Raw genomic sequence first — 25162 nt, 5'->3', positions numbered from 1 at the left:
TTCTCCAGGGCATCTTCCCAATCCAGGGATCGAGCACAGGTCTCCCGCATTGCAGGTGGATTTTTTACCAGCTGAGCAACAAGGGAAGCCCATCTGACTGACTAGGCTATCTAAAATAAACCACCCAACACACACAAATATGCTTTCTTTATATTCCCTTAACCTGCTTTATTTTCTTCATAGTAACTATATTCTTCATTTTTTTTGCATATTCATTGTCTCCCCCACTGGCACAGAGGCTTCATGAGGGTAAGTTTGTTGGTTTTTCATATTTTTTAAGACAATACCTACTGCCTAGTGAGCACCCAGTATTTGTTGAAAAAATAGGAAGAAAATCTTGTGGGTTTTTTTTTTTTTTTTAAGCTTTTTTTTGACAATACCAGTTTCCTTTAGGTAAGAGTTACAGCATCTCTCTTAGGGTTTTTGAAAATTACTACATTTATACAACATTTACTGTATAAATGTTAAAAAAAACCTAGTACCTGTGTGACTCCATGGATCGAAATCGATTATTTTCCACAGTTCTTTTAAAACTCATCAAATTAAGGCTGCTCCAAACAGCTCTGCAGCTGATTAATTTAAGGTAGATCTTGTCTTTATGGAGATTGAGAAGAAGCTTGAAGATATAAGTATGATTTATGTAAAATACTACCAGGAGAGCCCTGGGCTAGAGGAAGCAGATATAGATTTCAGGTGTTGCCATGAAGTGATACAAATTGAAAATTTATATCATATTATCAGAAGATGGAAGTTCAATTTATGTAAAATACTACCAGGAGGACCCTGAGCTAGAAGAAGCAGATATAGATTTTGGGTATTTCCATGAAGTGGTATAAGTTGAAAATTTGTATCATATTGTCAAATATTCAGTGTATTTTACATTTTTCAGTGTCTGTTATAGCTTTCTTGTAATTCTGGTAAGAGTGTATTTCAGAAATTTATAAATCTTCAGGATTCAGTTATGTAAAGTGATTCTAATTTATTTTGGTGTGATTTCTTTCTGAATAAAAAGATCTTACCTAGAGCCATTCAAAAGAATAATACTTAAAGGAGCCTTAAAAGTGCTTAATGGGTCTTCCCATGTGACTCAGTGGTAAAGAATCCACCTGCCAATGGCAAAGAATCCACCTGCCAAACAGGAGATGCAAGTTTGATCCCTGGGTTGGGAAGACCCCCTGGAGGAGGAAATGGCAACCCAATGCAATATTCTTAGCTGGATAATCCCATGAACGGAGGAGCCTGGTGGGCTACAGTCCACAGGGTCACAAAGAGTCAGGCAGGACTGAGCACACATGTACGCAAAGGTACCTAATATCGAAAGTCCTTTTAAAAATAAATTTTTTGTGCTCAAGTCTCAAAGTTTTAAAATCTGTTTTTCTTGTTTTAAAAAAGAACTGATTAAAAGAATCATACAGAAACATACAAAGAAGAAAAATTTTAAATCTCCTGAAATGACTCACTAAAGTGTTAACAGTGGTTGATATTCTTTCAGACAGCTCTCTGTGTATATGAACATACAATTTCACAAAAGTACGATCATACAATACATGTTGAGTTTTTAAATTTATATTACATATGTGGACCTGTGTTTATGTACAATAATCAGTTCTTGGTAGATAATAATCATACTAGAGCAATCTAATAGTAACTCTTCCTCCAAAAAGAGAGTTGTTCTCTTGGCAAAATTAGACACTACTTCATAGTTTCAAACTTAAAGGCATCTTGGAATTTCATAATTGATTTTAATTTTGTGACCAACAAGGTACAGTTACAGCAAGAGTCATGTAATTCCAATTACCCATCTATGAAGCTGACTAGTGGGCTGAAATAAAGAATATGATTCAAAACATTTAAGGTGTACATTTCACTTATGTTAGGGGAGCAGTGTGAAGACAACCATTGTGCATGTCTCGAAACTCCCTTATTGTAGCACAAAGGATTTCTTAACATCTTAAGGTGATTGTGCTGTGGGTGTGATTGTACTGGAGAGCTAATGTGACTGACGTGTCTTGACAAAGTCCCCTGCATTTCTAGAATTTTCATAATGATCACCAGTCTTCCTCAGGTAGAGAGGGCCAGGGCTGATTGTTCCTAGCAGGCAGGCACTGGCCCAGCAGCTTGCAAACCTATCCTGCCACCATCTTGCAAGGATATAATTGCATTGATCTACCTGTTGTTTTACAACCAGCTTTTATTTCTTGATAGTATATTCCTTGCCCATAAATATAAAACCTTACCATCAGTTTTAATGACCCCATAGTACACATTTGAATATAGATATCATAATCTGTTTAACTAGCCTCCTCTGATGAACATCAGGTTGTATTTAAATCTTGCAAAAAATAAAGGTATAATAAATTTCCTTTTGCACTTATCTTTAAGTATTTAATGCCCTTATCAGCTTAGCACAAATAATTAGAAGGGGGGATTGTTGGGTTGTCAGATATGTATGTCTAGCTTTTTGATACAAATTGCCAGTATATCCACACACAAAAAAAGGAGTACTAATTTACAAACTCAATGACAATTCATGAGATAAGTTTTTTTCTATCCCCAGTGCTTTGTTGGCTGTTGTTGTTGTTTTTTTTAATATTTCTCAATAGTAGGAAATTATATCTCCTTATTGTTCTTTAAATTTATTTTATTACAAGTCTCCATTAAAATGCAGTTGGATTCTCCAAGGCCTGAAAAAAGTCTTTTTCATGCCACCAATATTTGCCTGCAGAGTAACCCATAGAGTAGTTCCTTCTACCAGGTTGTCCCATTTTTCCAACATTATTCTGTCCAAAAAAAAGTTTAGAGAGTATCTGGTATGGCTGTATGTCAGTGACTGAGTACTTCATTACTAGAATTAACAAAACAGTGTTGTTTTTATTTCACAGTCTTTTTTAGCTTTGCAAATGTATGCCTCTTGCTCCCATTTTAGTTCTTCTCCCTCTATAACCTCTCTTGTGTGGACCTTGTCCCCTTATTTTTTCTCTCCTTCCCACGATTGTCAGTTTCCTAAATGTTTGCAGCACTAGAAAGTGAAAGTATTGGAATCTTTTGTCAATTCATACATTTTCTGCTTTAGCAAAAGAAGCCTGGCAGGAGATTTTATTTCCACTTTTGTCTTCATTAGCAGTAGCCCATTGCCCTTCTTTGAATTCTGTCTTAATTTTTTGTTCCTATTCAGTTTACCACAGGACCTACTCCTTGACCAGAAAGAAGTGCTTTTCTTCAAGCAAGGAGGCACTTAGAACTTTCTTAGTATTTGTGATCTCCAGTTTCGCAAGAGATGTGTAGTTTCTTTACCCTTTTAACTCTGTCCTCCTTGTCCTTTTCCTTACCCTCTCTCATTTCCTCTTCAAGTGAAAATGTTTTATTGACCAAAGGATATGATTTTTTAAGAGGATCTGTTGGTTCTCAAAAGTAACAGCAACTGCAAAATTAATCTACATCCATCTTAAGGAAGTGGGAAGAATTTCCAAGTATTCAGGTAGAATCCCTAAATGTTTGCTGTGTTTTCCTGCTCTAATTTGGTGGTGTCTGCCATAACTATTCCTGAGGCCTTGTGCAAACAGATGGCACAAATGCAGCTGGAAGTTCGTGGGTCATTGGCTTCCAGAGGAGGTCTGGCTCTTTGGGTGGTCCAGCACACCAGTATTACTAATCTACTTTTCTAGATTACCTCCACAGAACCTTGAAGGACAAAGGATTTCAATGAATGTGGAAAAGACTTTGAACTTTCTTTTAATTTATGTATGGTGACAGAAACTACTTTTATGGGCTAAAGTTTGGAAGTATTGATGTAAGCTAATTTGCCTTTGGTATGAGAAAACAGAAAGAGCATTCAATTTGAAGTTAAACCAACCTGAGATTGAGTTCTGGTTGTATTGCCTTACTTGTCATATGTCCCTGTTTCTCAGGGAATGTAGAGTTAAATGGGAAAGCAGACAAGAAAAAAATTTTCCCAGAAAAAAAAACAAACAAACAAGAAACTTACACGTGGGTGTATGTGCAAAGAGCTATTAAAGTGTCCAGTGGAGACAGAAAAGCCTTTCCAAAGGACTTAGCATGTGAACTGAGTTTATGAAGTTGGGTGGGAATGAAGAATATTAATACCTGTCCAACTACTTTCAGGGTTTCATGAAAGTAAAGAAATAATGTTTATTAAAAAGTTCTTGAAAACTTTATAGCCCCCAAAAGATTATTATTGTTATCAATTTTTCATAATGTTAACTTAAAATAATTTGTGTGAGATCTTTTAAGGGAAGCCAAAATAAGAGAATTTCTCTTCTTCACTTAAAAAATCTGACAGTCATTTTGGTTTCTTGACTTAACTAGAAAATGTTGGTAGTCGATTTCAGAACACTCACTTGTAAGATTTGCCTCAATGGCTACTGAGATAAGTACGTATGTGAAGTCGCCCAGTTGTGTCCGACTCTTTTCGACCCCCTGGGCACCAGGCTCCTTCATCCATGGGATTTTCTAGGCAAGAGTACTGGAGTGGGTTGCCATTTCCTTCTCCAGGGAATCTTCCTGACCCAGGGATCAAACCCAGGTATCCCGCATTGTAGACAGACAATTTACCGTCTGAGCCACCAGGGAAGTTGAGATAAGTAGGTCTGCATTAAATATTTTTATAATAGCTTCTTTGAACTCCTAAGACTCAGGGTTGATTCTAGATAGGTTCAGGAGTGTTATCTATGTAGAAGCAAAAGATTTACACACCCACTAAGATGACTAAAATAAAGGTGAGTGAGTGAAGTTGCTCAGTCGTGTCCAACTCTTTGCAACCCCCATGGACTGTAGCCCGCCAGGCTCCTCCATCCATGGGATTTTCTAGGCAAGAGTACTGGAATGGGTTGCCATTTCCTTCTCCAGGGGGTCTTCCCAACCCGGGGATCAAACCCAGGTCTCCCACATTGCAGAAAGACTCTTTACCGTCTGAGCCACCAGGGAATCCCAAAATAAAAGAGACAGACATAAATATTGGTAAGGATGTGGAGAAATTGGAACCTTCATTGATTGCTGGTAGGATTGTAATGTGGTGCAACCACTTTAGAAAACAGTTTGATAGCTCCTCAAAAAGTTAACATCACCTTATGATCCAAATTTCACTTCTAAATAATATGCCTGAGAGGAATTAGAGCTTATGTCCATGTCAAAACATACACACAAAAGTCCATAGCAGTATTATTTATAATAGCTAAAAAGGGGAAACAGCCATCAAACATGAAAGGCTAAACAAAATGTACTGTGTCCATTCAATGGAATATTCTTTGGTCATGAAAAGTATTTAATTATTGATCCATGCTTCAGTGTGGATGAACCTTCAAAGCATTATGCTAAGTGAAAGAAGCCAGTCACAAAAGAACATATATGTTTGATTGGATTTGTGTGAAATATCCGGAATAAGCAAGTCAATGAAGACAGAAAGTAGATTAGTGGTTGCCAGGGGCTAGAAGGAGGAGAGAATGGCAATGGTAGAGGGTTACTGTTAATGGATATGGGTTTTTTTGGGGAGCTGTTAAGTATGTTCTAAAATTAGATAGTGATGTTGGAAGGAGAAGGAAGGAGAAAGGAAACCACCCTACAGAGATATGGATCTGAGGTTATTTTTCCAGCCTCATTTCCCAAGATCCAAAAGTAGTTGATGGATGGGATATTACTCGTATAATTCTTCATACAAACCCAGGAAATCAGTTAAATCACTTATCTTTAAATTCTGATTGTGAACACCGAAATTAAATGTGAAAGTTTGCAAGTAAATGTGAAATTTACTTGCAAACAGACAAAAATAAAATAGAAGAGTTAGGGTTCCTACATTTTGAGAGGCCAGAGTGAATTTTTCAGACATTATTGAGACAAATGAAGCCTATTGCAATAGAAAGTGCTGCTGTGCCACCCACTCCCCCATTCCCCTTGTCCTTCCACCAGTTGTATCCAGAAAGTCATTTTCATCAGACGATCTGGGATGAAGGAGTTGCTGCCTAGTTGCCTTTTGGATTTTTCTGGGTGAAAGATCCTAAGGGAGCCTGGGGACTGCATGCTGATCCAGCCGCTCACGTCATGTATCTATTTAAACATTTAATTTGGGGAGAAAGCCAGAGGAATGAACTTAATATAACTCTGTGTTGTTTTTCTTTCCAGGAAGGAGAGCAGTTTGTGAAGAAAATTGGTGGTATTTTTGCCTTCAAGGTGAAGGATGGCCCTGGGGGTAAAGAAGCCACCTGAGTGGTGGACGTGAAGAACGGCAAAGGATCAGTGCTGCCTAACTCAGGTCAGTGTGGTGATGACCTCACTGATAGGAGCACTGACAAGCTCACAGAGGAAGATGGGGGCCTGCCTTGGTGGCCCCAGAAGGGCTGGCTTTAGATACAGAACCTTGTCAAGCACTGGGGAATCTTTGGGAATAGGATAGGTCCTGTCTGTTTCCTCCCAAAGATTGTGAGGCTCCATCACTGTTGCTAGCGTTAGGCTTTGGAATTAAGACAAGCTTGGGTTTAGAGTCCTGGTCCTGCCACTCACAGATTTTGGCCTTAAAAAGTTATTTCACTTCTCTGAGCTTTGTTTTCTTTCATTTGTAAATGGAAATAATAAATGGTTCCTATTTCATAGGATTCATCTGTAGATTAAGAGAAATAATGATCCCCTAATTAACCTGTGAAGCGCATGGTTCAGTGTATGGCTACATGTCCTCAGAAGACCTAACTGTACCCACTGTCTCCATTTCATCTCATCCCAGGCTTTCTTGAACCTACTCCAGTCAGCTTTTGTCAGCTCATCATTACCCCATAACTGTTCTTGTCAAGGTTATGAGTAACCACTGTGCTGCTAACTTCAGTGGTTAATTCCCAGCCTTTATAATGTTACTCTTCTAGGTTTTCTTCCTACCTATTGGCTGTTCCTTCTTAGCCTCTCTTCCCATTTTTTTCCTCATCTCTAAGTGTGTAAATGTTAGTGTGCTCTAAGGCTCAGTTCTATCTACATTCACTCCTTGGGGCTCTTATCTAATCTCATGCTTTTCAAACCATGTCTACACTGATGACTCCCAGGTATCTTCATTGTGAACTCAAACACTGAACTCCAGGTATATATTCAGCTGCTTAACTAACGAGTTTACCTGTATACTTAATAGGTTTCTCAAAGCTAATATGTCTGAAACCATATTGATCTTCCTCTCACTCCCCTTTAACTGTGTTCTCCTTCCACTGTCTTCTCCATCTTGGTAAATTGCTCTTCTGTCTTACCAGTTCCTCAGTCTAAAATCCTGGAGGTCATGCTTGGCTCTTCTTCTTTTTGTTTTTTTAAATTGAGGTATAGTTGATTTACAATGTTGTGCCAATCTCTGCTATATAGCAAAGTGACTCATTTTATACATATATACCTTCTTTAAATGTTCCTTTCCATTACAGCTTATCCCTGAGATTGGATATAGTTCTCTGTGCTACACAATAGGACCTTTTTGTTTATCTATTCTAAATGTAATAGTTTGCATCTATGTTGACTCTTCTTTTTCTCACACTCCATAGTCTAATCCACCAGCAAATTCTTTCCTCTACTACTGCTGCCTTGGTCCGTCATCATTTTTGCCTGATCTCTGTTTCTGACCTTGCCCTCTATGGGTTCTTCTTCACACACACCAGCTGGAGTGATCATTTTAAAACTCAAAGTCAGATTCTGACCCTTCTCAGCTCAAAATCATTCAGTGACTTTCAACTCACAGAGTAAAAGTTAGAGTTGTTACTATCACGCCGCATAATTGGCCCTAATCTTCTCTTTCTTACTACATATCCCTCACTTTGCTCCAGTCACACTGGCCTCCTTGCTATTGCTTGAACATGGGGGTGTTCCCAGTTCAGGAGCTTTCTACTGCCTGGGATTATCATCTCTCAGCTATCCTCATGGCTGGTCCCTTTATTTCCTTTGGATTTTTGCCCAAATGTCACCTCAGTGAGACTTTCCCCGGCCACACTTATAAATCACACCTCATTACCATTCCCTATTGTCTTTTTCTGACATATTTTTCTTTGTAGTGCTTACCTCCATCTGATATACTGTATCTTATTTATTTGCTTATTGTCCATCCTCCACTTGAGGATGTAAGCTGCATGAAGGCAGAACATTTGCTTCTTAGGTTCACTGCTGCATTCACAGTGCCTAGAATAATATCTGATACCTGGTAGGCCTTCAATAAAATAGATAATAAAAATGAACAGCAGAATGAATGAGTGATGCTTAGTAAGCATTCAGTAAATGGTAGCTATATTGTATGCTATGTTTCTGTCCTTGGAGAGAGCCTGGTACAGTTAAGAGATGTGAAGGATAAGAACTAGCTTTTTAGAGGGCTATCCTATGAACTTTGAAAGTGATTTGATATATAATCTATCCATTAAAACTTTTTGAGTAGTAAAAAAAAAAGTCAGAACTGCCCTTTAGAGGATGAAGTTGCTGTATTAGACCTGATGAATTAGAAAGGAAGAAATCAGAGGCAGAGAGAGCAATTAGGAGGAAGGATGATACCACCATTTAACTTAAGCAAAAAGGATAGCCCAAGTGTTGGCAGTAAGAAAAAAGGACGTTGTTACATGGCAGTTGCCAGGAGTGTTTGGAGTGAAATTGATGGTACCTGGAAGCTGTGAAGTAGGAGGAGGTCTGTCAAAGATGGTAGCGTTCATTCGTGGTGGTAGTTTAGTTCCCGTGAACCATATCCCACCAGGCTCCTCTGTACATGGGATCTCCCAGGCAAGAATCCTGGACTGGGTTGCCATTTCCTTCTCCAGGGGATCTTCCTGACCCAGGGATTAAACCCGGGTCTCCTGTATTGCAGGTAGTCTCCTGCATTTCAGACAGATTTTTTACCAGCTGAGCTACCGGGGAAGCCCAGAGTTCATTACCACAACATAATTGAAGAAGGTCCTGGAGGAGAGGATGACATCATGAACACAGGTGGAAGGAGGGTCAGCCTTAGCAAGGAGGGATGGATACTTCTTTCTCTGAGAGAGTAGATAAATACTCAGGGGCATTTTGAGGTACAGAGGAGCTTGACAGAGTTCTTAGAATAGAGTTCAGAGCTTGGAGAAAATATTAAGAGCAGTGTTATGTGTACTGTTGAATAAGGAATTAACTAGAGATTAATGAAGGAAAAGCTGAGCAGCAGTGAGGGCATCTGGTGTGGGCAGTATTTTTTTTTTCTCTCAAAATGAGTGGGCAGAAACATAATTATGTTTGCATTCTATGAGCTGCCATCTAACATAATGTAGGAAGAAAAACTAATGTTTCATTTAGATTCTAGCTTCAAGAAATAAAAAGGTCTTTTGGGAAATAATGCCGAGTTTTTAAATGACTGAAGGTTAATGGTTACTTCAGGATTATAGATTGATATACTTAGACAGATGTGGTTTTTAGAGAAAATTTTTCCTGTTTTGTTATCAGTGTTTGTTTGTTTTGAAAGGTTATATGCTTATGGAAACGTAATAAAAATTTCAGAAAAACCATGTTCTCTGTATATGGACTCTGGCAGTGAGCTCTCCCCACATTAGGTGCCCCATCCCAAACCTGCAGGAATTTTACTCTGAATTTCTGCTGAAACTGATACTTGTTGGCAGCCGGGAGTGGCGTTGAAATATGGACTTACCAGTAAAAGCTGCCACGGGAAATTGCCAGCTCTTTTTACATCAGCCAACAAATGACCATTTGTTAGAGATCAGCTATGTTAAAGCATTAATAACCTGTCCTAGTTTGAACCGACATCTGAAAGAGAATTGTTAATTCTTTTGACATGTACATACTGTTGAGAGGTTTACTTTCTGCAAACATAGTAAGATTTGCTTAAATGTATTTCACTTGCTTATATTCTAAGAGTTTGGTAATGATACAGGTGGCTGTGTCAAGGACTTTTAGATTTTGTACATTTTCATACTCTTTTCTTGCTGCCTGGGTGCTTCTCTATCAGTTCTGCCTCTCCCTCCTCTCCTTTGAAACGACTCACATAGCATGTCTCCAGGAAGCCAACGTTGATTAATTTAACGTGACATATTATTCTTTCATTCCTATAGTCTGCCCCCTCAGCACCTACTTGAGTTCTCAACCCTGCCCCTTTGTGGGGAACATGATATAGAAAGCCCCAGAGTCTCCCATCCCCAAGGTACAGGAGAAAAAGCATAGTCTTCGGAGATACCCAAACCTGGGTTCCGACCTTGGCTTTGTCATTCATTAGATATAAACTTTTCCTGAGTCCAATTGTCTCACCTAGTAAATGGTGAGAATACTGTCTGTCCGTGGAGCAGTTGTGGGGATTAAATGAGACAAGGTATGTAAAGCCCCTAGCATAGTAAGTGCTCAGTAAGTCATTACTTCCTTCCCAACCTACAAATTAAACATTAATTTTGCTTAAATGCATTGGAATTGCCTGTGATTCTTTAAAAGGACACAGGGAGCTGAGAAAGCATTTGGGATGCATCAGATGCTGATGAACTGGTGAAGGCCCAGTGAAAACTGAGCTGTTGAATGTTTGTATTTTTCCTGTAATGAGAAGAGCCATGTAACTTAGGAGCTGGGAGTGTAGGCTTTGGCAGCAGGAATCTGCTTCCCTACCTAGCTCAGCCACTTACTGGCTGTGTGACCTTGAGCAAGTTGTTTGACCCCTCTCACCCTTATAGGTTTATTTTTAAGATCAAATGAGCCCAGGTATGTGAGGTTCTCAGCATAGTGAGAGCTCAGTAAGTGCTGGTATAGTAACAGCAGCAGCACTTTATTTCCTAAAGTCACTAGGAGTTCTTTCTTGGAATATTAAAATCTAATCCAACTGTAAATCAAGTCCAGCTATCTCAATTTGCTAGCTTTTTTTTCCTCCCTGCTCTTTGATGTTATATATCTACAAGGGAACTGGTTTTTCTAGACTGGAAATACTTGAATTTTTAAGACTTCAGACCTTGTTTTTAAAGCAATAAGAGAAAATTTAGATAGAGGTAGAGATGGAATGGCCATTGAGACACCGTCTTTTTAGGGGTTATTTCTGCATCCTAAGACATAAAAGAAAAATGTTTAGTTTTGAATCTTGTTTTAGTTACTTAATAAAAGGACATGCTATGCTTTAATAGTTTGCCCCCATCCTAGTCTGTTTGTACTTCTCTTTGAACATACCACACCTGGGTGGATCAAAAACAACAGCAATTTATTTGTCACAGTTCTGGTGACTGGAAGTCCAAGATCAAGGCATCAGCATGGTCACCTTTTTTGAGTATCCTCTGCCTGGTTCATAGCCAGTGCTTTTTTGCTGTGGGCCAACATCGTGGAAGGGCTCAGGGTCTCTCTGGAGCCTCTTTATAAGGCGTAAATCCCATTCATAAAGGCTCTACCCTTAGGACACCCGAAGGCCCTCCCTACTAATACTATCACATTGTTGTTCAGTCGCTAAGTTGTGTCTGATTCTTTGTTACCCCATGGACTGCAGCATGCTAGGCCTCCCTGTCCCTGACTACCTCCTGGAGTTTGCCCAAGTTCATGTCCATTGAATCCATGATGCTATCTAACCATCTCATCTTCTGCTGCTCTCTTCTACTTTTGCTTTCAATCTTTCCCAGCATCAGAGTCTTTTCCAGTAAGTTGGCTCTTTGCATCAGGTGGCCAAAAGTATTGTAGCTTCAGATTCAGCTTGGGTCCTTCCTGTGAATATTCAGAATTGATTTCCTTCAAGATTGACAGGTTTGATTTCCTTGCTGTCCAAGGGACTCTCAAGAGTCTTCAGCATCACAATTTGAAAGCATCTATTTTTGGCACTCAGCCTTCCTTATGGTTCAACTCTCACATATGTACATGACTACTGGAAAGATCATAGCTTTGACTATATGGACCTTTGTCAGCAAAGTGATATGTTTGCTTTTTAATATGCTGTCTAGGTTTGTCATAGTTTTCCTTCTGTGAAGCAAATGTCTTCTAATTTCATGGCTGCAGTCACTATCCACAGTGATATTGGAGCCCAAGAAGAAAAAATTTGTCATAGCTTCTACTTTTTCCCATTCTATTTGCCATAAAGTGATAAGAGTGGATACCATGAACTTCGTTTTTTGAATGTTGAGTTTTAAGCCAGCTTTTTCACTTTCCTCTTTCACCCTTATCAGGTGACTCTTTAGTTCCTCTTTACTTTCTGCCATTAGAGTGGTATCATCCGCATATCTGAGGTTGTTGCTATTTCTCCCAACAAGTTTAATTCCAGTTTGTGATTCATCCAGTCCAGCATTTTGCATGATGTACTCTGCATATAAATTAAATAAATAGGGTGACAATATACAGCCTTGTTGTACTCCTTTCCCAATTTTGATGCAGTCCATTGTTACAGATAAGGTTCTAACTGTTATTTTTGGCCCACATACAGGTTTCTCAGGAGACAAGTTAAGATGGTCTGGTATTCCCACCTCTTTAAGAGATTTCCACCCTTTGCTGTATCCACAGTAAAAGGCTTTCATGTAGTCAATGAAACAGAAGTAGATGTTTTTGTGAAATTCCCTTGCTTTCTCTATGATCCAACAAATGTTGGCAATTTGGTCTCTGGTTCCTCTGCCTTTTCTAAACTCAGCTTATACATCTGGAAGTTCTCGATTCAAATACTGCTGAAGCTTAACTTGAAGGATTTTGAGCATAACCTTTTAGCATGGGAAGTTAGTGCAATTGTCCAGTAGTTTGAACATTCTTTAGCACTGCCCTTCTTTGGAATTGGGATGAAAACTGATCTTTTCCAGTCCTTTGGCCACTGCTGGTTTTTCCAAATTTGCTGACATCTTGAGTACAGCACTTTAACATCATTTTTTAGGATTTGAAATAGCTCAGCTGGAATTCCATCCTCCACTAACTTTGTTGGTAGTGATGTTTCCTAAGGCCCACTTGACTTCACACTCCAGGATGTCAAGCTCTAGGTGAGTGACCACACCATTGTGGTTATATGAGTCATTAAGACCTCTTTTGTACAGTTCTTCTGTGTATTCTTGCCACCTCTTCTTAATTTCTTCTGCCTCTGTTGTGTCCTTACTGTTTCTATCCTTTATCATGCTCATCCTTGTGTGATATGTTTCTTTGATATCTCCAGTTTTCTTGAAGAGAGCCCTAGTCTTACCCATTCTATGGTTTTCTTCTATTTCTTTGCATTGTTTATTGAAGAAGGCCTTCTTATCTCTTCTTACTTTACTCTGGAACTCTCCATTCACTTGGTTGTATCTTCCCCTTCCTCCTTTGCCTTTTGCTTCTCTTCTTTTTCCAGCTATTTGTAAAGCCTCCTCAGACAACCACTTTGCTTTCTTGCATTTCTTTTTCTTGGGGATGGTTTTGGTCACCACCTCCTGTACAATGTTATGAACCTCTTTCCATAGTTCTTCAGACACTTTGTCTCCCAGATCTAATCCCTTGAATCTTTTCATCACCTCCACTGTATAACCATAAGGGATTTGATTTAGGTCATACCTGAATGGCTTAGTGGTTTTTCCCACTTTCTTTAGTTTAAACCTGAATTTTTCTGTGAGGAGCTGATGATCTGAGCCACAGTCATCTCCAGGTCTTGTTTTTGCTGACTGTATAGAGCTTCTCCATCTTTGGCTGCAAAGAATGCAATGAATCTGATTTTGGTTAGGGCATAGGTTTGGATTACTGTGATGCTGAATGGTTTGCCTTGGAAATAAACTGAGATCATTCTGCTGTTTTTGAGATTGCACTTGTGTGTTGCATTTCAGACTCTTTTGTTGGTTATGAGGGCTACTCCATTTCTTCTAAGGGATCCTTGTCCACAGTGAAAGAAAAGAAAGAAAAAGTGTTAGTCAGTCATGTCCAACTCTTTGTGACCCCATGGACTGTATAGCCTGCCAGGCTTCTTTGTCCATGGAATTCTCTAGGCAAGAATACTGGAGTGGGTTGCCATTTCCTTCTCCAGGGGATCTTCCTGACCCAGGGATCAAGCCCAGGGTTATCTTTAGATAAGAAGGCCGACTGCACAATCACAATGACTGACTTGGACTTACTGGCTCTGATGACTGGTAAAATGAATCCTCACATGGTAAGTATGACGGTACTTATATCCTTGTATTAGGTGGATTTTAACCTGTTTCACTTCATCACTTATTTCAGCCTCATCCCATAAAGTGTAAAGTGGTCAAACCCACAAAATTCAGTGTTCCCCAAATATTCACTTAACGAATGACAAATAGTTGTGGAGCTAGCCATGTGTCAGTCACTGCCCTGTGTGCTGAAAATGTCCAGATGAATCAGAAATAGTTCACATGCTCAGGGCATCCACAGTTTGGTACGAGATAGGTCTGCAGAGGAATAAGTGCAACCAAATAGCTGTGGTGCCCTGTCCGGCTTGTGGTTGGAGAGGGTGGAAGAAGGAGACGCCATATCTTCCTGGGCTGTCAGTGAAGGCTTCACAGAGGAAATAATGCTTGGCTTTGTCCTGGGGGAGTCAGTGCACAGGTGGAGAGTAGGAGTCATCCAGACAGAAGAAAGGACTAGTGGTCACAGAGGCAAGACATTTTACCTTTCGTATCTTTGCCTGTGCTCCTTTTTTGTCTGAGCTGTGATTTCCTTGACAAACTTCCTATCTTTTAAAATGATCTTAGGGACTTCCCTAGTGGTCCAGTGGCTAAGGCTGTGCTTCCAATTAATGGGGCTTGTGTTCGATCCTTGGTCAGGGAACTAGATCTCACATGTTACAACTAAGAGTTTGCATTCTACAATTAAAGATCCCTTATGCTGCAGGTAAGACACAGCACAGCCAAATAAAATAAATGAATATTAATATAACAAAACAAAATGAACTTAGTTGTTATGTTTAAAGACCTTCTACCACACTGTTGGGGAGCTATAGTCAGTCCCTTTTCTGGGCCACTTGCTGGATCGCTAGCCTAGCACTGTCTCATTACACTAGTGGTGTGCCTGTCTCTTCTCCCAGGAGAGTGTGCGTGTCTCAAGGGAACAAACCACATCTTGTTCATCTTTGTGTCTCCAGAACTTAGCGTGATGCCTGGCATTTTTAAATTTTCACAATCACTGAATTCACTTGTATTTCTCTAAAATGTATTCATGGCTTGTATAGATTTTTCAGGCCCCCAGATTGTCAAGGGTCTTCTTAAATTCTTTAGGGGCACAATGTTGAGCAGACTTGATATATGTTATCCATAGGTAACACAAAGGAAGCTAAGATGCTGCTTTCCATTGTAACCTGATTTTTTGTTGTTGTTGCCTCCACCTCATTTGGGCTTCCCTGGTGGCTCAGACGGTAAAGAATCTGCCTATAATTTGGGAGACCCGGATTCAATCTCTGGGTCAGAAAGATCCCTGGAGAAGGGAACAGCTATCCACTCCAGTATTCTTTCCTGGAGAATCCCATGGACAGAGGAGCCTGGCAGGCTACAGTCCACGAGATTGCAAAGAGTCAGACAGGACTGAAGCAGCTAACACTTCCAGCCTTATTTGTTCCTGTGGTACTCTCATAATTTGAGGTTGGATAAATGACTAAATCTGACTCTTCCTCGTATTCCTTTTAAAAATGCTTATTCTAAGCAACTAAGCACATTTCAACTGGTGCATTGACTAGTAAGAGACTTGCATCTATGATGTTTCAGTTGAATACACACCATTGACACTGACATTTGCACCCACTGAGCCTTCTTCAAAATCTGGACAGAACAGAGGCCATCAGTCTCGGAGCTGGCACGTTCCCCTTCCTACCTACCACTGCTCATGGCACTGTGCACTCCATGCATTTCCTTGGCAGCGTGGTCAAGCTTCACCCTCAGCTACTCTCATTCTCTCAATTTATCTGTTTACCACCCATTTGGAGAGTAAAGTGTCAGCTCACTTTTCCTGAACACCTGTTAGCACCCAGAGGAATTAAAGATAAAAATGGGAGACTTTTGTGTTAATGTGCTAATGGTTTTCCCTATGCTCAGAAGGATTTGACTGGAAACCGTTAAACACAGTGGAAATTATAATTTATATGTTTGGCTACAGTTGAAGCAAAGCAATATGCTCTCTAGGAGAAAGCACACATGAAAAGCACCTTAGGGCCCAGATTTAAATGATTCTTTTGTTTGGAGTTTCTAAAAGGTGAAGACTCATTTTTTCTCTGTAATCATTATTAAATAAAATGTAATTTCTTCTTTTAATTAAGAAAAGGGAAACATGGTGAGTTTCTCTGGTAGGAACTACTGGTCCATATTTTTAAAAGACATATGTTAAATATATTGTGTTCTGAGACACTTGACCTTTAAGTCATCAGACAGAAGGCTGTGTGCCATATAGAAAGGAAATATTTAGTTTGTCCAGACGGGGGGCGGGGGGAGAGGAATTAGTCACCCTCACCAGAAGGTGTAGAGAAAGCAGAGCTCAGTGCTTTCCTACTAGTGAGGCAGAAGAGCTCCTCACTCCTTAATATACTTGTTAGGAAGTGAAGACTACCAGCAACTTTCCCTCTATTTTAAGAATTGAGTAAGAAGACTGAGCTCATAGCAGAGAAATCATGCTATGTTCCCAATTTTTCTATTTCTTTAAAGTTTTCCTGGGATTTTGTTACATGATAAATTTAGCAAACATCATGTGATCTAATCCCAGGCAGTTAAGTGGAACAAACTGTGGCTCTGCACTTGGGACTGGTTTGAGTCTCCTTATTGAGCCAAAGGTTCACACAGGCACCTCAGGCTCAGCAGGCTGCCTGGCCTCCCCCTGTAGGGAATACATCTTTATCATGTAGACCCAAAAAGGGAGAAAAATGGTGACACTTCATTGCCTAGATGCATCTGTAATCGAATCCGCAGTTTCTAAGTGTGTTACACACGTGCTTTTCCTCCCTGCTGGCAGACCCACTGAACGCGTAATGTTTTTAAACAAAATCAGTCTAGTACGAACCCACTCTGCCTAATATTTGAGGAAGACAGGTAATGGCAGGCTCAATTTCTAAGAGAACAGATTTGGGAAAGCTGTGTCTTTTGACTGCTCTGTGTAAAGCGTGACTTTTACAAATTTACTCTTGTGAGGAATCTGGTGCTAAATCTATTCCCGAAAGCCAAGTTTCATATTTTGAAGAAAGTTTAAGAGACTTGGATAAATAAATCATCTTGGGGCTGGACAGTCTAGAAATGTTAGCACTCTCAAAACAACAAATAATAAATTTTGTTTCTTCTTCCTCACAGGCCTTATTTCAAGGCAAATTGAAAATCACTGGCAATGTGAGTTTGGCTATGAAATGACAAAATCTCCAGCTTCAGCCACAGACAAAGCTAAGCTGAAAAGAACTCCCTTTGCCTACCTTTGAAAATCAAGTTGAGATATATAGATATACGTATAATTCATTGTCAGAACTTAGATTGAAACCACATATTGGGAAATAGCATGAAATTTGTTTTTAAATGGGTGTGACCAATCTTGTTTTTCCTAAGCCCTGGGTGAATAGAACCTGATGGTTTACTACTGCTTTGCTGAATTGCATACAACTGTGCCTTGCAAAGTTAATATGGTAATTATGGTTTGAGGTAAAATTGAATTTTAGAATAAAATTAGGAATAGCAAAATCCAAAAACTATGTAAACAAAAGCTCTCATTTTGGTTATAAAGTACATTTGAGGATTATTCTGCTGAAGATTCAATTTAAGTTTTCTCTGGGAGAACTTGGGAAGAAACAGAACACCAGTAGCTGGCTTATTTAGTGTCATGCACTTAATGACCTCAACCTATTTCCCTGTGACAATTTTTTAAATTCTGTATTGGGAGTTAAAAAAAAACCAAACAGAACTTTAAAATTTTGCATTTCATGCAATTAAGGCAGTATTTTCTTCCCACATTAAAGAAATATGATCAAAGTTTGGGAGTAATTATCTGCTTTTAAATGAGTTTCTTTCTTGAAAAAATTCAGTGTATTAGAATCATAAAATGCTGTTGTGAAAAATAATTGAACAAATAAAGTTTGCTTTGAGATGCACAATTTTCAAATTATACTCTTGTATTACTTTAATTAAATTTGTAAAACTCTCTTTTCTTTGTTATAATTTTCCTTTTCCATATGTTTAGTTTACTAGCCACATTTATCTTCCTAGATTTTCTAATGCTAATGCTATTTCTAATAATTCAGTAAGATATGGGGTAAAGTAATGCTTTCAGAAGAATGTTTAATAGAAAATTGCTCTTCCTCATCTCCTTTTTTTAAAAAAAAAAATTGTGTATGTTCTTTTTGTTCAGAGTTCTCTAAATGACAGACAGTAAGAGAAACATTGGAGATTTACAGTCTGTATTATCTAGACTACTATTTACTGCTACTTTCCCATTATCAGTCACTACTAGTTCTTGGTTAGGGACGTGCTATGTTGTGGTGGAAAGGGCGCTTGACTAGGAGTTAGGAGTCTTGTTTTTCTTAGGCAAATAAGTAATGTCTGGCAGTTTCTAACCTGTTAAAATAGGGCATTTAAGATGGTCCTTAAGGCTTCTTCTGCTCTGATAATCCTGTGAGTCTACTCAGAGTCCAGCAGAACTGCTTGGGAGTTATTCAGGCCACACCTTTCTGCTGTTAACACAATTACTTTACCCAAAGATGGGTCAGAGGCAAAAAGCTGGGTGGTTTTAGTTGTTTGTTTAGATGTTTGGCATCTCTACTAATCAAATCAGGACCGTGGATCCCATAGCCCTTGGCCATTTAACTTTGCATGTTCTGCAACAAGCAGAACAGTGTCTGGGAATGGGGCAATATGGTAAGTTAAGCCAGTATAGATTGATTTCAGGTTTCCCAGGTGGCTCAGCAGTAAAGAATTCATCAGCCAATGCCAGAGCTTCAGGAGATGCGGGTCCGATCCCTGGGCCAGGAAGATCCACTGGAAGAGGAAATGATAACCCACTCCAGTATTCTTGCCTGAAGAATCCCATAGACAGAGGAGCCTGGTGAGCTACAGTCCATGGCATCTCAAAGACTCGTATATGACCAAACAATTGGACAGGAGCACAAGTTGATCTCAAGTTCCGAAAATGAATTCAGAACACAGACTTACTTCCTAATCGTGTTGGCTTTTTATTCTGTGAAGAAAAAATACTTCCAGAAAAAAGTTCCAATAAAATGTCTGATTTACTTGTAGTTTGGATTTGCTGCATTATTCTGCCTCCTGTTGTTCCGGATAACAGGAGATATTTGTTATAGGCTTTAGGATGAACCTGAAAAAAAAGAAAAGAAAAGAAAGCCAAAAACTGGTTCTTGGAGTAGAGATGTATCGATATATAAGTGCAATTTATATTATTCAAAAAACTAAGATCTTGGCATCCAGTCCCATCACTTCATGACAAATAGATGGGGAAACAATGGAAACAGACTTTATTTTCTTGGGCTCCAAAAATCACTGCAGATGGTGACTGCAGCCACGAAATTAAAAGATGCTTGCTCCTTGGAAGAAAAGCTATGACAAACCTAGACAGCATATTAAAAAGCAGAGACATTACTTTGCCAACAAAGGTCTGTCTAGTCAAAGCTATGGTTTTTCCAGTAGTCATGTATGGAAGTGAGAATTGGACCATAAAGAAAGCTGAGTGCCAAAGAATTGATGTTTTTGAATTGTGGCATTGGAGAAGACTCTTGAGAGTCCTTTGGACTGTAAGGAGATCCAACCAGTCCATCCTAAAGAAAATCAGTCCTCCTTATCTTCGACAGAGGAGGTAAGGATATACAATGGAAAAAAGACAACCTCTTTAACAAGTGGTGCTGGGAAAACTGGTCAACCACTTGTAAAAGAATGACACTAGAACACTTTCTAACACCGTACACAAAAATAAACTCAAAATGGATTAAAGATCTAAATGTAAGACCAGAAACTATAAAACTCCTAGAGGAGAACATAGGCAAAACACTCTCTGACATAAATCACAGCAGGATCCTCTGTGACCCACCTCCCAGAATATTGGAAATAAAAGCAAAACTAAACAAATGGGACCTAATGAAACTTAAAAGCTTTTGCACTACAAAGGAAACTATAAGCAAGGTGAAAAGACAGCCCTCAGATTGGGAGAAAATAATAGCAAATGAAGCAACAGACAAAGGATTAATCTCAAAAATATACAAGCAACTGCTGCAGCTCAATTCCAGAAAAATAAATGACCCAATCAAAAAATGGGCCAAAGAACTAAACGGACATTTCTCCAAAGAAGACATGCAGATGGCTAACAAACACATGAAAAGATGCTCAACATCACTCATTATCAGAGAAATGCAAATCAAAACCACAGTGAGGTACCATTACATGCCAGTCAGGATGGCTGCTATCCAAAAGTCTACAAGCAATAAATGCTGGAGAGGGTGTGGAGAAAAGGGAACCCTCTTACAGTGTTGGTGGGAATGCAAACTAGTACAGCCGCTATGGAGAACAGTGTGGAGATTTCTTAAAAAACTGGAAATAGAACTGCCATATGACCCAGCAATCCCACTCCTGGGCATACACACTGAGGAAACCAGATTTGAAAGAGACACGTGCACCCCAGTGTTCATCGCAGCACTGTTTATAATAGCCAGGACATGGATGCAACCTAGATGCCCATCAGCAGATGAATGGATAAGGAAGCTGTGGTACATATACACCATGGAATATTACTCAGCCATTAAAAAGAATTCATTTGAATCAGTTCTAATGAGATGGATGAAACTGGAGCCCATTATACAGAGTGAAGTAAGCCAGAAAGATAAAGAACATTACAGCATACTAACATATATATATGAAATTTAGAAAGATGGTAATGATAACCCTATATGCAAAACAGAAAAAGAGACACAGATGTACAGAACAGACTTTTGGACTCTCTGGGAGAAGGCGAGGGTGGGATGTTTCGAGAGAACAGCTTCAAAACATGTATATTATCTATAGTGAAACAGATCACCAGCCCAGGTTGGATGCATGAGACAAGTGCTCAGGCCCGGTGCACTGGGAAGACCCAGAGGGATCGGGTAGAGGGGGAGGTGGGAGGGGGGATCGGGATTGGGAATACATGTAAATCCATGGCTGATTCATGTCAATGTATGGCAAAAACCACTACAATATTGTAAAGTAATTAGCCTCCAACTAATAAAAAATTTAAAATAAATAAATGAATAAGTAGGAAAAAAAGAAAAAGAAAATCAGTCCTGAATATTCATTGGAAGGACTGATGCTGAAGCTGAAACTCCAATAATTTGGCCACCTGGTGCAAAGAACTGACTCACTGGAAAAGACCCTGATGCTGGGAAAGATAGAGGGCAGGAGGAGAGGGGGACGACAGAGGATGGTTGGATGGCATCACCAACTTGATGGATATGAGTTTGAGCAAGCTCTGGGAGTTGGTGATGGACAGGGAAGCCTGGCATGCTGCAGTCCATGGGATTGCAAATAGTAGGACACGACTGAGCGACTGAAAGCCTGAATGCCTTACAGCCCATGCTTTGCAACAAGAGAAGTCACAGCAATGAGAAGCCTGTGTACTGCCACTAGAAAGTAGCCCCCACTGGCCACCACTAGAGAAAAAGCCCAGGCAGCAGCAAAGACCCAGCACAGCCAAAAACTGAACTGAACTGAACTGAACTGATATTATAATAGAAAAGTGCTTGATAAAAATGTAATAACAGTTTAATTTCTAGAGAAGCATCATTGCTTGGAGGAAAGAGGCTAACTGGCCTGAGTTAAAACTAATGCCATTATTGGTTTCATTACTTGAGCAAGTTGAGCTTCAGTTGTCTGACTTAGAAAGTGGAGATACTAATATTGACCTCCTAGGATTATTGAGAAGGCAATGGCACCCCACTCCAGTACTCTTGCCTGGAAAGTCCCATGGACAGAGGAGCCTGGTAGGCTGCAGTCCATGGGGTCTCTACGAGTCGGACATAACTGAACGACTTCACTTTCAATTTTCACTTTCATGCATTGGAGAAGGAAATGGCAACCCACTCCAGTGTTCTTGACTGGAGAATCCTAGGGACAGGGGAGCCTGGTGGGCTGCCGTCTATGGGGTCGCACAGAGTTGGACACGACTGAAGTGACTTAGCAGCAGCAGCAGCAGCAGAGAGATAACATGTAAAGTACCTAAATGAATGTTAGATATACATCCTAGCCATTCTTAATTCCCTTGCTGTAAGTTCAAGTTCCCTTTTTCTCCCCACCTTTTGCCTCTGTGATGTGCAATATGATGTCTATAGTTTTTAAAAAAAAATAATTTTATTTATTTATTTTTGGCTGTGCTGGGTCTTTGCTGCTGCCTGGGCCTTTTCTCTAGTAGTGATGAGTAGGGGCTGCTTTCTAGTTGCAGTACACAGGTTGCTCATTGCCGTGGCTTCTCTTATTGCAGAGCATGGGCTCTAGGGCACGCAGGCTTCAGTAGTTGTGGTGTGTGGGCTCAGTAGTCATGGTTCACAAACTCTAGGGCGCAGACTCAGTAGTTGAGGCGCATGGGCTTAGTGGCTCTGAGGCATGTGGGATCTTCCTGAACCAGGGATCGAACCATGTCTCCTGCATAGGTAGGCGGATTCTTTAACACTGAGCCACCAGGGACGTCTCTGTAGTTTTTTTGAATCTTTTCTCATTTGTTCATTCACTGAACAAATATATCTTGAGTGCCTACTGTCTATAGGGTACCACATTAATGGTAATCCTAGGCACTGGAGACAGCAGTGAGCTCCTTCCCTAACAGTGCTTAGAGCCTAGTGGGAGAGATGTCAGTCAAAGAATCATTATTACAGACTGATGCATTTTGCAGGAGATGATCAGGGTGCTGTGATGGAGAGTCACAGTGAGGGGCCCCCTTTGAGACAGTGGTTGAGGGAGACATCTCTGAAGAGGTAATATTTAAGCTGAGATCTATAGGGTGAGGAATGAACCATGAAAAGAACCATTCAGGAAAGGATGAAAGATGCTTGGCTTGTTCTATACATTGCAAGAGGGCCAATGTGAGTGGAATATAGTGACCTGGAAGGACAGCCCCAAGATGACGTTAGATAGACACACAGGAGCCAGCTATATTGGCATTTGTTCATTAAGGTAAGCCATTTGTGTTTCATTCTTTGTGCAGTTGGAAGCTTTTGAAGGTGTAGCGTTACATATATTTATTTCTCACTCATGCTATATATCTGTTTTGCCATCATATCCTGTCTAGAACCCAGTCCAATGGAGCAGCAGCTTCTGTCTGGAGCACTGGGATTGTCAGGACCAAGGAAGTAAAACAGCTGAAGTATGTGTTGACTCTTAAAATTACCTCTAAGTGATGTTTATCACTTTTGCTCCCATTTCATTGCCCAAATAATGTCACATGCTCCTAACTTCACAATCTTACCATGTACCAGAAGAAGGGGATGGAGTTGAACTATTTCTGAAAGAACTGATGACCATCACCCAAGGACTCTCAGCAAGGGAATGAAATGATTTAAACTGTCACTGTACTTGCTGCGAGGAGAATGTACTGGGCTACAGGGTTGGAGAATAGAAGGTGGAAGAAGATAGTGTCCTGGACTGTGGTGTCAGTAGTGGAGGTGTTGGTAGATGTGCAAAAGTAGGCAGAGGTAGAGCTGATGGAACTTGGTGACCAGATGCAGGGGGAAGAATGATTTCCAGTGACTGGCCAGGTGAATGGTGGGCCATGACTGGAATGACAAAGGGACAGCAGATTTTAGGGAGAGTGGTTGAAATAATAAGCTCCAGTTTTGAACTTGTTGTTAACTTTGAGGTGCCTGAAAATATTTATTGGCAGAGACACCAAAGAGGCAGCTGGATTTATGAGACTGGAGCTCAGAGGCGAGGTCAGCTTATAGATGCACATTTGGAGGTCTTGAACACTGGGTGGTGTGTAAAGCCACAGGAATGGATGGTGTTACCTGGGTAGGGGAGAATTAGGGTTAGATGAAGCCTCAAGGAACTTCAGCTTTTGGAGATCAGGTCGAGGAGGAGGATCTGTCAAGGGGGATGAGAACGAGGGACTAAAGATGTGGAGGAAAATTTCGCAGGAAGAGAGCCTAAAAGTGGCAATTGTCAGCTGTGTCCTATGCAGGTCGATCAGGATGCTATCTAAAAAGTGTCTACTGGATTAAACTTGGCAACATGGAAGTCACTGGTGATTACTGCAAAATCAGTTTCAGTGCTAGATTAGAACTGGTTTCATAAAGAGCTATGAATAATAAGAACAAAAAAGTTCCATTGGGTAGTGATATGTTCAGTTTCCAAGTGATTAATAAAGAGCAAGCACATTAGCTAATACTCTTAATTCTAGATTAGGTCATCTTGCACATGCTGCTTTCTGTGCCCACCCTCATCATCCTCTCCCTCTTGTCCCCCACCTTATCCACTTGGCAAATTCCTTTTCATTCTTTTCGTGTCTTAGCTTTCATGAAGTTGTCCCTCTTTGCCACACACACACAAACCCACAAAACAAGCAAGCAAATAGAAAACCCCCAGAGCTGTAACCATTTCTTCGTAGTAATTTGTTTCCCACTGAACAGAGAGTTCCTTAAGGGCAGAGATTGCATTTCATACATCCATTTGACACTCCCGGCACAAAGTCTTGGCTTACTGTCATAAAGCAAATGAATGAGATAAGCTGAATAACAATTTTATATTCACAGGGGGCATTTTTGAAGATAGGAACCTCATCATAGAAGTGCATTCTCTATGACAATGACCTTCTGCTGCCCCGATGATGACAGAGAACATTAAAAATTCTTCAGCCGGACTTATCCAGCTCTTTCTTTGAAATACTTGTAGCTTCTCAGGATAGCCTTTCAATTTAAGAGAGAAGCAGCCTGAAGTAATCAGAAAAGTCAGTTTATTTGTAGTTTTAGTACATGTTTGTAAAACAAAGTGGCTCAGTGGGTTCTGTGTACATTAAAATCTTTAGTCTTGTTGCCGTATCTGTTCAGATCTCAAGACCTGTTCAGAATTCAAGATCTCAGATTTCTGTAATCCTTGCTGCATATGTAGAAGAACAATAATGGAGAGCATGATTAGGAAGTTGAGTGTGGAGGTGAGGGTGGAGGAGTCACAGAGGTGTGATCAGAAGAATCTCAGATCAGATTCTGTCTGCCTCCTGGAAGCTAAGTTGGTGGTCGTAGTGGTTTAGTTGCTGAATCATGTCTGACTCTTGTGACCCCATGGACTGCAGCCCACCAGGCTCCTCTGTCCATGGGATTTTCCAAGCAAGAATACTGGAGTGGGTTGCC

General features: G+C 40.1%; 1 pseudogene across 1 annotated transcript in view; it reads left to right on the top strand.

Moving 5' to 3' along the window:
• Nucleotides 1-17944, top strand: part of LOC122676802 — an 87463-nt pseudogene extending 69519 nt beyond the window's left edge. The window contains exons 5-8 of the transcript XR_006335643.1: nucleotides 523-640; nucleotides 6136-6265; nucleotides 13947-14026; nucleotides 17160-17944. The product of XR_006335643.1 is annotated as a sterol carrier protein 2-like (transcript). The remainder of the gene's footprint in view (nucleotides 1-522; nucleotides 641-6135; nucleotides 6266-13946; nucleotides 14027-17159) is intronic.
• Nucleotides 17945-25162: the final 7218 nt, after the last annotated feature.

This window comes from Cervus elaphus, chromosome 20 (assembly GCF_910594005.1).
Source record: "Cervus elaphus chromosome 20, mCerEla1.1, whole genome shotgun sequence".
Lineage (NCBI taxonomy): Eukaryota > Metazoa > Chordata > Mammalia > Artiodactyla > Cervidae > Cervus > Cervus elaphus.
This window is presented reverse-complemented; position numbering and strand designations above follow the sequence as displayed.